The sequence below is a fragment of the Talpa occidentalis genome, unplaced genomic scaffold (assembly GCF_014898055.3).
Source record: "Talpa occidentalis isolate TD23 unplaced genomic scaffold, MPIMG_talOcc4v2.1 talOcc4.17, whole genome shotgun sequence".
Taxonomy (NCBI): domain Eukaryota; kingdom Metazoa; phylum Chordata; class Mammalia; order Eulipotyphla; family Talpidae; genus Talpa; species Talpa occidentalis.
Window position 1 is genome coordinate 45,411,894 of NW_023601754.1, and position 12,111 is coordinate 45,424,004.

Below are 12,111 nucleotides of genomic sequence, written 5' to 3' on the forward strand. Positions count from 1 at the left end.
TCTCCCTGACTCTACGAGCGCCCTCCCTCCAGCTTCCTCCACCTCGCTCCCTCTGCCTCAGTCTCCCCATCTGTGTCTCTCCCCGTGTCTTCCCACCAGTCTCTCTGCCTCTTTGCTCCTTCTCCATCTCTCTCTGGCTCTCATCACCTCTTTCTTTCCGACTCCATCCGGTCTGCTGCTCTCTCCCTGCCCGTGTCTGTCTCCACTGTCTCTCCTCCAGCTCCCTCCCTGCTGCTTTCTCCTTCTTTTTCTGTCCACCTCTCTCTGCCTCTCTCATTCCTCTCTCGCCATCTGTCCCTCATCATCTCTCTCCCCCCCTCCCTTGTCTCTCTCCAGCTGTGTTTCACTCTGACACTCCACCTCTCTCCCTCGCTCTCTCCCTGTGTCTCTCAATAGCTCCCTCTCCCCCTCCCCTACTCCTCTCTCCACTCTCCTCTCTCCTGTCTCTCCTCTGTCCCCATCTCTCCTCTCTCCCCTCTCCCCCCACTCTTCCGTCTCTCCTCTCTCTCCTCTGTCCTATCTCCTGTCACTCCTCTCCCCTCCCTCTCCGCTCTCCTGTCTGTCCCCTCTCTCCCCTATCTCCTGCCTCTCCTCTTCCACCTCTCCTCTCTCCTGTCTTTCACCCCCTCCTCTCTCCCATCCCCCCTCTCTCCTCCCCCCCTCCCCCTCTCCTCCCTCCCTCCCCCTCCCCCATCTCTCCTCTCTCCTCTCCCTCCTGTCTCTCTCGTCTCTCCTCTCTCCAGTTTCTCCCCTCTCCTCTTCTCCTGTCTCTCCTCTCTCTCCAGTCTCTCCTCCTCTTGCCATCTCTACGTCGTCTGTGTTCCCCTCCCTGCCCGTCTACACACAAGCCGTCTCTGTGTCTCTCTCCTTTCTTCTGTCTCTTTATCGCTCTCGAGATTTTTTTCTCTCTGTTCTAGCTCCCCCTCTCTTCTCTCAACCATCGTGCTCCGCCGTTACCTCCTTTCTAAAGAGAAACAGCGGGTCTGCGCTCACGCGTGCCCGCGGCGTTGGCTCCGGGTCCTCTGCGCGCTGCCGGCGGAGGGGCCGGAGGGGCGGCCGAGTGGGAACGGGAGGCTGGAGGCATCACGCTCAGCAAACGAGGCACAGAAAGAGGAACAGCGTGTGACCTGCCATGTGGAGCATTTCAAAATCTGCACGCATTACTATTTACCCGGTTGGCTCTGTCTTCCCAGCTTGCCCCACCGGCTGCAGCCGGGAGAGGGAGCTGCGGGCGCAGGAGGCTCAGAGCGTGGGGGGGGGGTGCGCAGCCTCCAGCAGACCACGGCGCTGCCCGCACGGAGGGCTCCGCCGGCCAGCGAAGTTGAACTTCCTTGTTCCCAAGCCCTGCTCCTGAAACCTACACAGACCCCCAGCCCATGCCCACAGAGAGTGCCCCCTACTCGATAAACGCTGACTCCTTGCTGGCCTTGCCCTGTCTGTGGGGTTCTTTCAGTGCCCGCAGGGGTGCCGGCTCAAGAGTCCTGTCCCGGCAGTGGGAGGGACCCTGGGTCCATCCAGCAGGGGGCGCCGCCCAGCCGATCCCCCTGGGTGGTTGGGGTGTGGGGGGAAACAGAGCACCCAGGGCCTTCCCTTGTCTTGTGAGTGATGTGTGTCAGTTGTCTCTTTGCAAAATGTTTTCAGAATGTCACCACATAGAAATGAAAATTTACTTCACCAGAAAAGAGACATTTCTATCCCACTGTAGCGTAAAACCTACCCAGGCAACCTACCTCTTCCTCGGCTTAGAGTCCATTGTCAGAGCCTGCAGTTTGAGCAGCGGGTTAGCCGTGACTAAGCAGAAAAGCTGCTGGAAGAGTGTGGACTCAAAGTAACACAACCTCACCACAGACAGGCATCTCCTGGGTGAAATTTAACATTTACAAACTAATGAACAGATAAAATGACCCCAAGTCATTCATTCAGTGTTCTATAGAAAAAAAAATACTGGGACAGCAGGTAATTTGCCAAGTCAGGTGCACGAGCCGTCGCTGTAGCAGACGTGATGGTCTGGGCCGCGGCTCTGAGGAAAAGGGGACAAGATCGGAAAGACCATTTCAGCACTGTGAAAAATCACACATCTCCACAGAGTAACTTGTCAGCCCTATTTAGAATAAAACTTAGAAAATCTATAAAAAATATGTTTCTGAAAGACAAAATTTTTTTTTTTTGTGGGCCCCTCCCCTGTGGCCAGGGAATGAACTGGCGCTGCAGAGGCTGCAGCGCTCAACCACTGCGCCACCAGGGGAGGCCCTGGGAGACAAGCATTAAGTAGAGAGTGAGCTCAGGTCATATCTGGACAAACCTCTGTGGGGTGGGGGGAGGAGGGGGGTGGGGACAGGACATTGCTGACGCCACCACCGAGTTTCCCACCCATGCAGGAAGCTGAGCCGGGAGCCTCCTGACTGGGGGAGATGGAGAGAGTGGGGCAGACGGGTTCCGGAGGGCGCTCCAGGGCTCCCCTCACCAGCAGTGCGGCCAGTGACTCTGCCAGCGAGTGACACAGGCACGAGATTGCCACATCTGCCGACCGACCAGAGGTGACAAATCCCAGCTCATCTCCACTGGCAAATCGAAGGAGGGGCCGTAATACACCCTCTGCTATGGGGAGGGAGGACGTGGAAGCCCAAGAACCTGGGAAACAGGAAGGACACCACGAGGCAGGTGTATCCGCCAACAGTCTGAGTCTCAAAACCCCTTCACCTGCGCCAAGCGAGTGAGGGCACGTCTCTCCCACAGAGAGGACGTTGGGGCAGGTGACCCCGACCTGCTTCAGAGGTTAAGACACCAGAAAACTCCAAGGAACATATAGAATTAAAAGAACAAAATGCCACCAGAGGATCACAAATGTACCCGGTCCCAAAGTTCTGGAAATCGGAGATTTACCCGATACATCAAAATAGCTGTTCTAGCTGTTCGGAGGCAATTCAGTGGGCCACCACCACGTGGTAGTAAGATAATAAGATAAAAAAGATAAGATAAAAAAGATAATTCACGAAATCAGGAAAACGCTTCACGAACAAAAGCAAAACACAATAGAATCAGAAACCATTACAGAATTTAAACAATCTGGAGCTGAGAACACAATGAAATCTAAAAGGAACTGAAATGACCACAACGACTATGAGTCCTAAGAAACGCAGACTGAGAAGAGGGGTGTCATGGGGCGACAGACAACCCAGACGTGGGAGGGGAGGGCGGGAGCCCTGGGGGCGGGCTGCAACCACATCTTGGGGGGCCCTACACTCACAAGGACATAAACCATGATACTTCGGTATACATATAAAGGGAGGAGAGGCAGAGGGACCCCTTTATGGGTGAAGAGGGGCCTTGCTAGTGCAACAGGGTGGTCCCCAGGAGAGGGGGAGGTTCTAGGTTCCCTGCCCCACCCAAAGGAGGGTGGAGCTAAAGAGAAGTGGGAGAAGCCGCAGAGGAGACTGAGGAAGGAAGGAAGCAGGATGGAGCCAGAAGGAGGCCTGGAGGAGGCGCATGGAGCAGAGAGACACGTGAAGAAACTGCGCTTGCCTTTTGGCCGTGGACTGGATGACACAGATGTGGGTGAGAGTCCCGTGGGGAGGTGACAATGACAGGTTTTATCTTGATTATGATTTTGCTCTTTTCCTCCCAAACTTGTCTGGTTGTTCCGATCCTTTTCTGTGGGTCCCCACTGGAAGGTGCTTTAGACTTGGGGCAGGCTTTGGGGCCTTGCTCTGGACCAGCCGTGCTTGGGTGGACTTTTACCCACGAGGGGACGGGTAACCTTGGGTGCTGGATTTAGAAACTAGATTTTTTGCCTTTCCTGTATTGTTTCCTGATTGTGTTAAAGTTCCTTTTCATGAAAGTCTCGTATGTTTTGTGTTGATGTGGCGGATGGCAGAACCTATTTAGAGCAGGCAGGTTTGGGGGCTCTGGGGGTGCCCCTCTCCCTGCCCTTTAACACTAGAGGCCTGAAACAGACTGATTACAAAATGTTTTCATGGAAACCTCGCCATGCCACAAAGCAGAAATCTAGAGTAGAATTACGAACATAAAGGAAACAGAGCAACATACCAACTTACAAAGGTGAAGAGAAACAGAGGCTTAAAGAAACAGGAGCCTGGGCAGAGGAAGATCACTCCAGACACAAAGTCACTGAATTAAAGGCATAAGTGTTGGGGTCAAAGGGTAGAGCTTCTGCCTGGGACTGAAGTTATATTGTTATTAGTGATACCGGAATTGTCAGGCCTAGTCTCTCAGCCAGGAACGGATTCCAGGCTGCAGGGCAGCGCTGAGCCCCGGCCACTAGACCCCCACGGGTTGGTGTCTCACGAAGCCGCAGCAGGGACTTCACAGACGCTCAGGCAAGCAAGCAAGAAGAGGCAGGTCAGGTTTGTTTAGAAGAAAAAGTTTATTGAGGAGGAAAAGAGCAGAAATAAAGTGGGACTCCCAGGCCAGGGAACCAGGCCTGGGAGGGGCAAGGAAGCCAAAGTGGAGTCGTGTCTTAGGGAATATAGACCTTTTTTTCCCTCATTATTTTAAAGCTTCACCAGTCTCTCTGTGATTGGTTAGTTCTCGGCTGTCTCACTTAATTTGCTACTGAGTGGGGATCTTCACATTCCTTATCTAACAGCTTTCTCTTTCCCCATTTGTTGCATGTTTAAATTTATGGCCCAGTCCTCTGGATGGGCCTCCCTGCATTGAAGTTAAACAGCTGCCCTTCTAATGTGTCCATAAATTAAACCACTCTCCATTTCTCCAATCTCCGCCTCCCTTTACCACCTGAAGGAAACCAGGACTAGCATTAACAGTATTCATATTATTCGTGGTCCTGGGGTGTTTGTTTTCCTAATGGAATTGGTTATATTTCTTTGGTTGTCCTTATCTCTGAAGCCTCCCTAAATTCTTCAGAGGTCCCCTCCTGCACTGTCCCTAAAAACTGCCTAATAACCCTAGCTTGCCCTGTCTCATTAGCAAGAAACATTTCATCTAGAAGATGTTTCAGGTAAACCTCACAGAATCACAGAACAAAAACCTACTATAGATTCTAAAAACCCGGAGGAATCAACTCACAGACACAGCAAGAGGGGAACATGGAATGACAAAGCAGCCAGCACTCAGGGGTGCCACAGGCAACCCCTCCCTAACAAGACTTATCTCAACAAAAGTCACCAATCAAAAGTCCCCGAGCGGCTGGGTGGCGGCAAATGCAGGACCAGCTGCCGGCTGCCTGGGCAAAGGGGAGCTTTTAAAGGGGAGCTTTTCCCAGGCGCCTGGAGAACAGAAGAGGCGCGACAGCTACACCTGAGTCAGGCACAACAGACTCGGTGAAGCCAGAGCTGCAGCAAGAGACAGGTAAAGGCATCACACAGCAGTCAAGCTGTTGCTTCATCAACAAGACATAACAATCAAACAAACACGCGCGGACCCCAGAAGCCCTGGACACATCAAGCAAGCGCCAGCAGCTGCAGACATCCTGCAGCGGTTGGGCACTTCGTGACCCAAATTTTGACAGTAGGACGATCCCCCAGACAGAGTGACAGAAACATGGGGATTGAACTATATGCCAACAGGAGCTGACATCAGGAGAACACTGACCCTGTGCGTCTCTTCAAACGCACCCCAAATTCTCCAGGGCAGGTCACGTGAGGCATCCGCCAGAGGCACACCTAAATTTAGCAAATGTTTCTGAATACCATTCAGCGCACACACTGGGTTTCAGGTCAGGTGGTACCCATAGGTCTGGCCTCAGGGGTCCCCGCAGGAGCCCCTGCCCAGGGGGGCCAGCTCAGCTCTGGCCCCCGGCAGAGAGGCCTCCAGGTATCTGGCAACAGGGCTGGGATTTTTATTTCAGACGCTGGTGGGAACCCTGGGGTTTCTCTGCCTCCGCACGTGTGTCCTTCTTTCGGTGGAGGCAGGCTTAAGATCCACAGATCTGCTTGTCAAACACGTGACCACGGCCAACAACTCGGTCCTCCATTCTAAAGCAGTCACCACGTGTTCCCGGCGCCCACCCAATACTGCGCATGTGCAGAGTAGGCGCCCGGCTCGCTCCCGTGCCAGTCTATAGTCACCCTCTCATCGGGCACCACCCTTGAATTGCACCCCAAACTAACCCACACATCTGAAGTCAGACAAGGTGGAACCAGAACCTGAGGCACAGACCATCTTTCGCGACCACAGCGCCTCCCCCAGCCCAAGGGGATTTTTTAAAAAAACAAACAATTACACAGCACGTACTGTCATCTGGTGGTAACATAAAGGTGATGACATCAATATGAACACATACTTTAGAACTATTCTCCCAACAAAGACCACCTAAAGAAGCAAACTGTATTGGCTTCTCAACAACTCCCTGGACAGACCGTTTCTAGTTGGAGACACTTTGGAGCAAATTAATTCGCTTTGGAGCAATTAGCCTGACCCTATCTGGCTTTTGGATGAATCTCTTGTGCGTCATCGAACCCGGGGTTCATACACTCATCAAAACGAAGGCGACAGGGCCCTCTGCGCCCACACCCACACCCGCAGCCCCATGAGCCCACATGCAAACTGGGGTCAGGAGCAAGTGCCCCGAGGGGTGGTGGGGCGCACAGTCTCCTTCTGGGCTTTCTCACCCTGGTGCAAGCTCACAAGCCACACTCCCCCAGGGGTTTTCATGCCCTCTTCCATCTCAGCCTTTCCCCCAAACTCTCACACCTGCAGGCTCCTCAGGGCTAAATCTAACAGCTCCAACCAGCAGACACCTGAGCACACCCGTTGGGGCTGATCTCTGCAAACTATGGCAGCTTTATAGCCTTCTCCTGCCTGGTGCTCCACGTGGCCCTCCCGCCCTGCTGAGGAGTGGTGAAGGGGACCTGCTTGTCTCGCACCAGCTCTCGGTGGAAAGGCTTTGGGTTTGAACCTGAGAATCAACGTGTGGCCCAGAGGCCCACGTGCCCGTCGTCCCACTGCCACCAAGGCCCCTCAGATGCCACCAGCTTTGCTTCAAACTTCACATCTAACACTATGGGCACAGAAGTCTACCCCAGAACTCTCACCCAGAATGTGGTCTCGGCCTACACGGGGCTTGAAGAATGCACAGAATCCTCCTTCAGGTTTGTCCCTGACCTCTCACACCAACAAACTGCCCAACACGGCTCCACCCCGCCCCAGCCCCCCACTCCCAAGACCAGAGGTCAGAGCCCCTGGCAGCACCATCCCCCCACAGCTGGCGGTCCAGAGCTGCCATGGGTGATTTCATGCAGCTCCGACTCAGAACAATGAACCCACAATCTGGCGAGTCAATTTCTGGTTGCAATGATGTTGGCAAGTGCTACGTGGCCCGGGCCGGCCGCATGGATAACCCACATTAAAAATGAACAAAATGCATAAACACAAACCAACAACCCCTCAAAGTTCCTTCAGAACCCCTGGCGCACCCTCCCTCCCTCTCTCCCCCTCCCATCTAGTTTGGGGCCTCCCCCACATCTAGTTGATGAGCAGCCATAGTGCAAGAGGAGACAGAGAATCCCCAGCCCCAGGAATCAGGACCCGCCCCTAAACCCTCCTGGAAAGGTGAGCGCAGATCCCAGTTCTGGGGGGTTACGAGGACTCACACGCTGCATGTGGGGCTACGGCACCATGTCCAGCACAGGGGCCCCTCACACACCTGGGCGCTCACAGCAGGTGCCCAATAAGCACTGCTCCCCTGAATGAGGACAGGCGGCTCCCCAAACTCCTGGCCCAGACTCCGCCTGCTCCCGCCCCTCAGTGTTGGGTTCCTGGGCCGGGGGCAGAGCTGTCTCTCTGGAAGTGGTCAGTGGGTTCACCGAGAACCCGCAGCGCTGCTGTTGAGGCGGGAGCGTGGGTGGAGCAACTGGGGGCCCTTCCTGCTCTCTGGGCTCAGTGCTGTCGGGTGAGGTCCGGCCAGCAGCTGCAGTGACGGTTAAACATGCAAACGGGGGTTGGGGGGGGTCCTCAAGCCCGGACCTGGAGTCATGATGTCTGAGGGTGGAGCCAGGGCCTGCTCTGAATGGAGCCTCGGGGCTGTGTGGGCAGGGGACTTGTGATGAGCCTGTTTAGCAAAGCTGCCCCAGCATGGCCTCACCAAGGTGGTGTGTGTCCCAAGCTAGAGCCCCAGCTGTCGTCACTAGGGCCCCGCAACCGTGGTGTCTGACAGAGGCGGCCCAGGTTATTTTATGTGAGGCTGCGGCAAACACTGTGAGGGCCCCGAGTCCATGCTGAGGACTGAGTACGGGGTCTGGAAGTGGGGAGGCCTCCATGGCCTCCGTCTATCCCTCAGCCCCGTTTATGGAGAATTTGTGGGTGACTCCAGGAGGCGGGGGCACCCAAAGTGGGAGAGGAAACTCACAGTGGAAGAAACTCCACCCAGGAACTCCGTGTGTGCGTGCATGTGGGTGTTTTCCCTCCACCTGAGCAAATGGAAGAGCAGGCAGATCCTGGGGACCCTCACGGGCCCGGGAGGCCTGCGGCTCTCACTGCGCAGGAGCAGGAGACTCCACCCGGGCCGGGGAACAGGCCAAGAGTGGGAGGGAGAGGACCCCCTGCTACAGCGAGAAAGGCCAACCCAAGCCACCGCCCGCCCAAATCATTCCCTGAAGCACAACCCCCAACCCTCATGTTCTGGTCTGGCTCCCCCGACAGGGACCCTCCCCAGGCCCCAGCTCCCTCGTCCCCACCTACCTGGGCTGCGGCTGCTGTCCCGGCACAGCCCTCCCTCTGTCCTCTGCTCCCAAGGGTGACGGGGTCAGGCTGGAGACGGGGAGCCCGGCTGCGCAGAGAAGGGCGCTTGACTCTCGCTGGGGTTTCTACGTTGGCAACCCAAGAGAGGGCAGAACATGAGAGAAGGCGAGAACATGATCTCCCCAGCCCGGTTTCCTGCGCCCCGCACAACACTCAGGGAGCGCGTCCGGCGTGAGGACATGGAACTGAAAACGTGAGCGGCGATTAGACCTGGCGTCAGAAACCGGATTTACGAATCTCCCGCGAGAGCAGAGGAAGGCCAAGCTCACCAAGAGTTTTCCCCTTTGCACCAGCAAGCCCTTAGATTGTTCCTGGAGACAGTGTCATTTGTCAGGAACCAAGGTGCCGAGTTACTTTACAGAATGCTGAGTCCTCGAAGGTGCCCCTGGTGCGGGGCTTGTTTCCTTCTCTGGAAAGCACAAAACGTCACCAAGTATCTGCGCCGTGACTGGGCAACACACCGGGGCCTCCCAGGAGGGAGAGGGAGGACTGACTGGGAACTCTCCCGAGCAGAAGCCAGGGTCTCCAGGGCCACGGGGAGAACCTTCATCTTCCAAAGAAAGCACAAAATGGCAGACGGGGCGTCCCCGGGTCAGAGGTGACGGCGGGTGCGCCTCAGTCCTGCTGCCCGTCCAGTCCTGCTGCCCATCCTGTTACAGACAATGGGCTGCACGGGCTCCAGGGCGGGCGGGGCCGGGCCAGGTGAGGGGAGTTGCCGCCGCGGTGATGAGACCATTGACATCAGCTGCCGGGACGCCGGGCCTCGGGCAGTGCTGGGTTTGTGCACAAAAACAAACCTCACCGCGCATCTCGCCCCAGCCAAGGGCAGGCACCTGGGCCTGTCGGGCGCGGACGCTGCCAGGTCCCGAGCGCCTGTGAGGGCAACAGAAACTCCACCAGCGCCCTCGGGCTCCGGGCACCTTTTTTCCAACTTTGACTTTTCTCCACCCGTCCGGTTCATTTGTTAGGTTCCTGATGCCAGTCCCCGCGGTGCGCACCCTGCATCCACAGAGGACCTAATATTATGGGCCTCCATCTTGACCGGCCGAAGCCGCACAGACCAGAACCCTCGCAGCGGGCGCGCGCGGCTCAGCGCAGGAGGCGGCCGAGGCCCCTGTAAACCGCGGGGGGGGGGGGGGGGGCGGGCTGACGGGCGGCTGGGGCGGGGCTTCGGCGGGGCGCTTCCGGGAGTGGGCGTGGCATGAGGAGCGCCCGGATGAGAGCTGGCCGCGGGGGGCGGGACCAGACCTGATAGGGGCGGGGCTCAGCCAGGTTGGGGGCGGGTTCAGGCCTCGTCTGGGGCGGGGCCGGCCCCCTCCGCCTGGTTCCCGGGCTTATTTTCCTGGAGTTTGAAACCGTTTGAATTTGTTTCTTTTAAATGGAATCCTGCGGGGCAGGGCTCCTCCCCATTCTCAGCAGATGTTTGTCCTATTCATCTTAGGCACCAGCTTTGTGTGCCTTGTGATCAGGCACATCCTCCAATATATCGTAAAGAATTCTATCGACTGCTGCTCTATCGACCAGCATTGGGGGGCTTCTAGGAGACGCAGACTGCCCCCCGCTAAGCTGAGCCACCCCGCCACTGTAACAGACTCCTAGGGATGTAGCCCTTTGACCGCTAAAGTTAGACAAGTACCACGGCAGGTACTACGGCGTGGCCTGTCAAGAAAATATTGAAAGGCGTCCACTTTCCATGAATATGAAGTGTACCTCACGCTGCCCTGTTTACATGCCTTCTTTTTTTTCTGCCAAAGATTTATTTATTTATGCATACAAGAGCTGGGGTGCAGGCCAGAGGTATGTGTGTTGGGGGGGGTGAGGGTTCGCCAGAGATAGAGTGGGGAGCAGAACAGGCAGCTCCACTGAAATACGCTGCTGAGGGGAGCAGCGGGGAGACAGGAGAGGTCTGCTGCGCCATGTGGGTCAGCTCCCCAGCCGGTGATCGAACTGGAGCTGCAGTGGCTGGCGCCAGCCTGATTACACTGTCTTTAACCCCTGCACCACCAGGGAGGCCCCACATGCCTTTCTTTTTACACAGATATTTCTTTTGTACAAGTTTTCACTTTAAAGACACTTAACACAGCAATCAGGGAAACACTTGGTTGTAGCTACTGGCAGCAACAGATGTTGTAGCAAGGAACCCAGAATTTTAAATAGGACAACAGTTAAGGATCACGAGTGACTCGGGTGCAAGGAACAGCTAGCTTTTCCCCTCACTTCTTAATTACGTGTGCCGAGGGGACCGTTGTGTACAACCTTTACTTTTTTGCTCCTGCCCCTCTTTCTGTTTCTGCTTCAAGGGCTGAGCGTCCTCTTCCATCTCTTTGGCCTGTTTCTTGGGCTCCTTCAGTGGCTTCTTTTTAACACCTTAGTGGCCGCTCCTTTTCCCAGACCTTGCCAATGGAAAGCCTATTTCTGGTTTGTAAAAGTACTATAAATACCCCGGAATGAATTCACGATCTCTTATTCTTTCTTATTTACCCCATATTACTGAGCTACAGAGCTAAGAAATTTCTCTCCCCTCTCTGACCCCTCCTTTCTGGTTTTCCAAGTAGCTGCAAAGTACAGCTATGCACTGTACATTGGACTTTATGGCAACAGCCTTTGAGCGCCGCCTTGTGGCGACTACTGGGATTTCCCACCAGAAAATTGCTGCGTCTCAGGGCTATGAAGACTGGAATTTCTGGCAACAGCCTTTGAGCGCCGCCTTGTGGCGAATACTGGGATTACCGACCAGAAAATTGCTGCAACTCTGGGCTATGAAGACTGGAATTTCTGGCAACAGCCTTTGAGCACCGCCTTGTGGCGACTACTGGGATTTCCCACCAGAAAATTGCTGCGTCTCAGGGCTATGAAGACTGGAATTTCTGGCAACAGCCTTTGAGCGCCGCCTTGTGGCGAATACTGGGATTACCGACCAGAAAATTGCTGCAACTCTGGGCTATGGGGACTGGAATTTCTGCAACAGCCTTTGAGCGCCGCCTTGTGGCGAATACTGGGATCACCCACCAGAAAATTGCTGCAACTCAGGGCTATGAAGACTGGAATTTCTGGCAACAGCCTTTGAGCGCCGCCTTGTGGCGAATAATGGGATCACCCACCAGAAAATTGCTGCAACTCAGGGCTATGAAGACTGGAATTTCTGCAACAGTCTTTGAGCGCCGCCTTGTGGCGAATACTGGGATTACCGACCAGAAAATTGCTGCAACTCAGGGCTATGAAGACTGGAATTTCTGGCAACAGCCTTTGAGCGCCGCCTTGTGGCGAATACTGGGAATTCAAACCAGGAAATTTCCCTTTTTTTCTCTTTTTTATTATTTTTTGTTTTCCTTTTGTTGCTTTTACCCCCCACACCAGGAGCTTTCTGCAACGCACAGCTATGCATATTGGAGT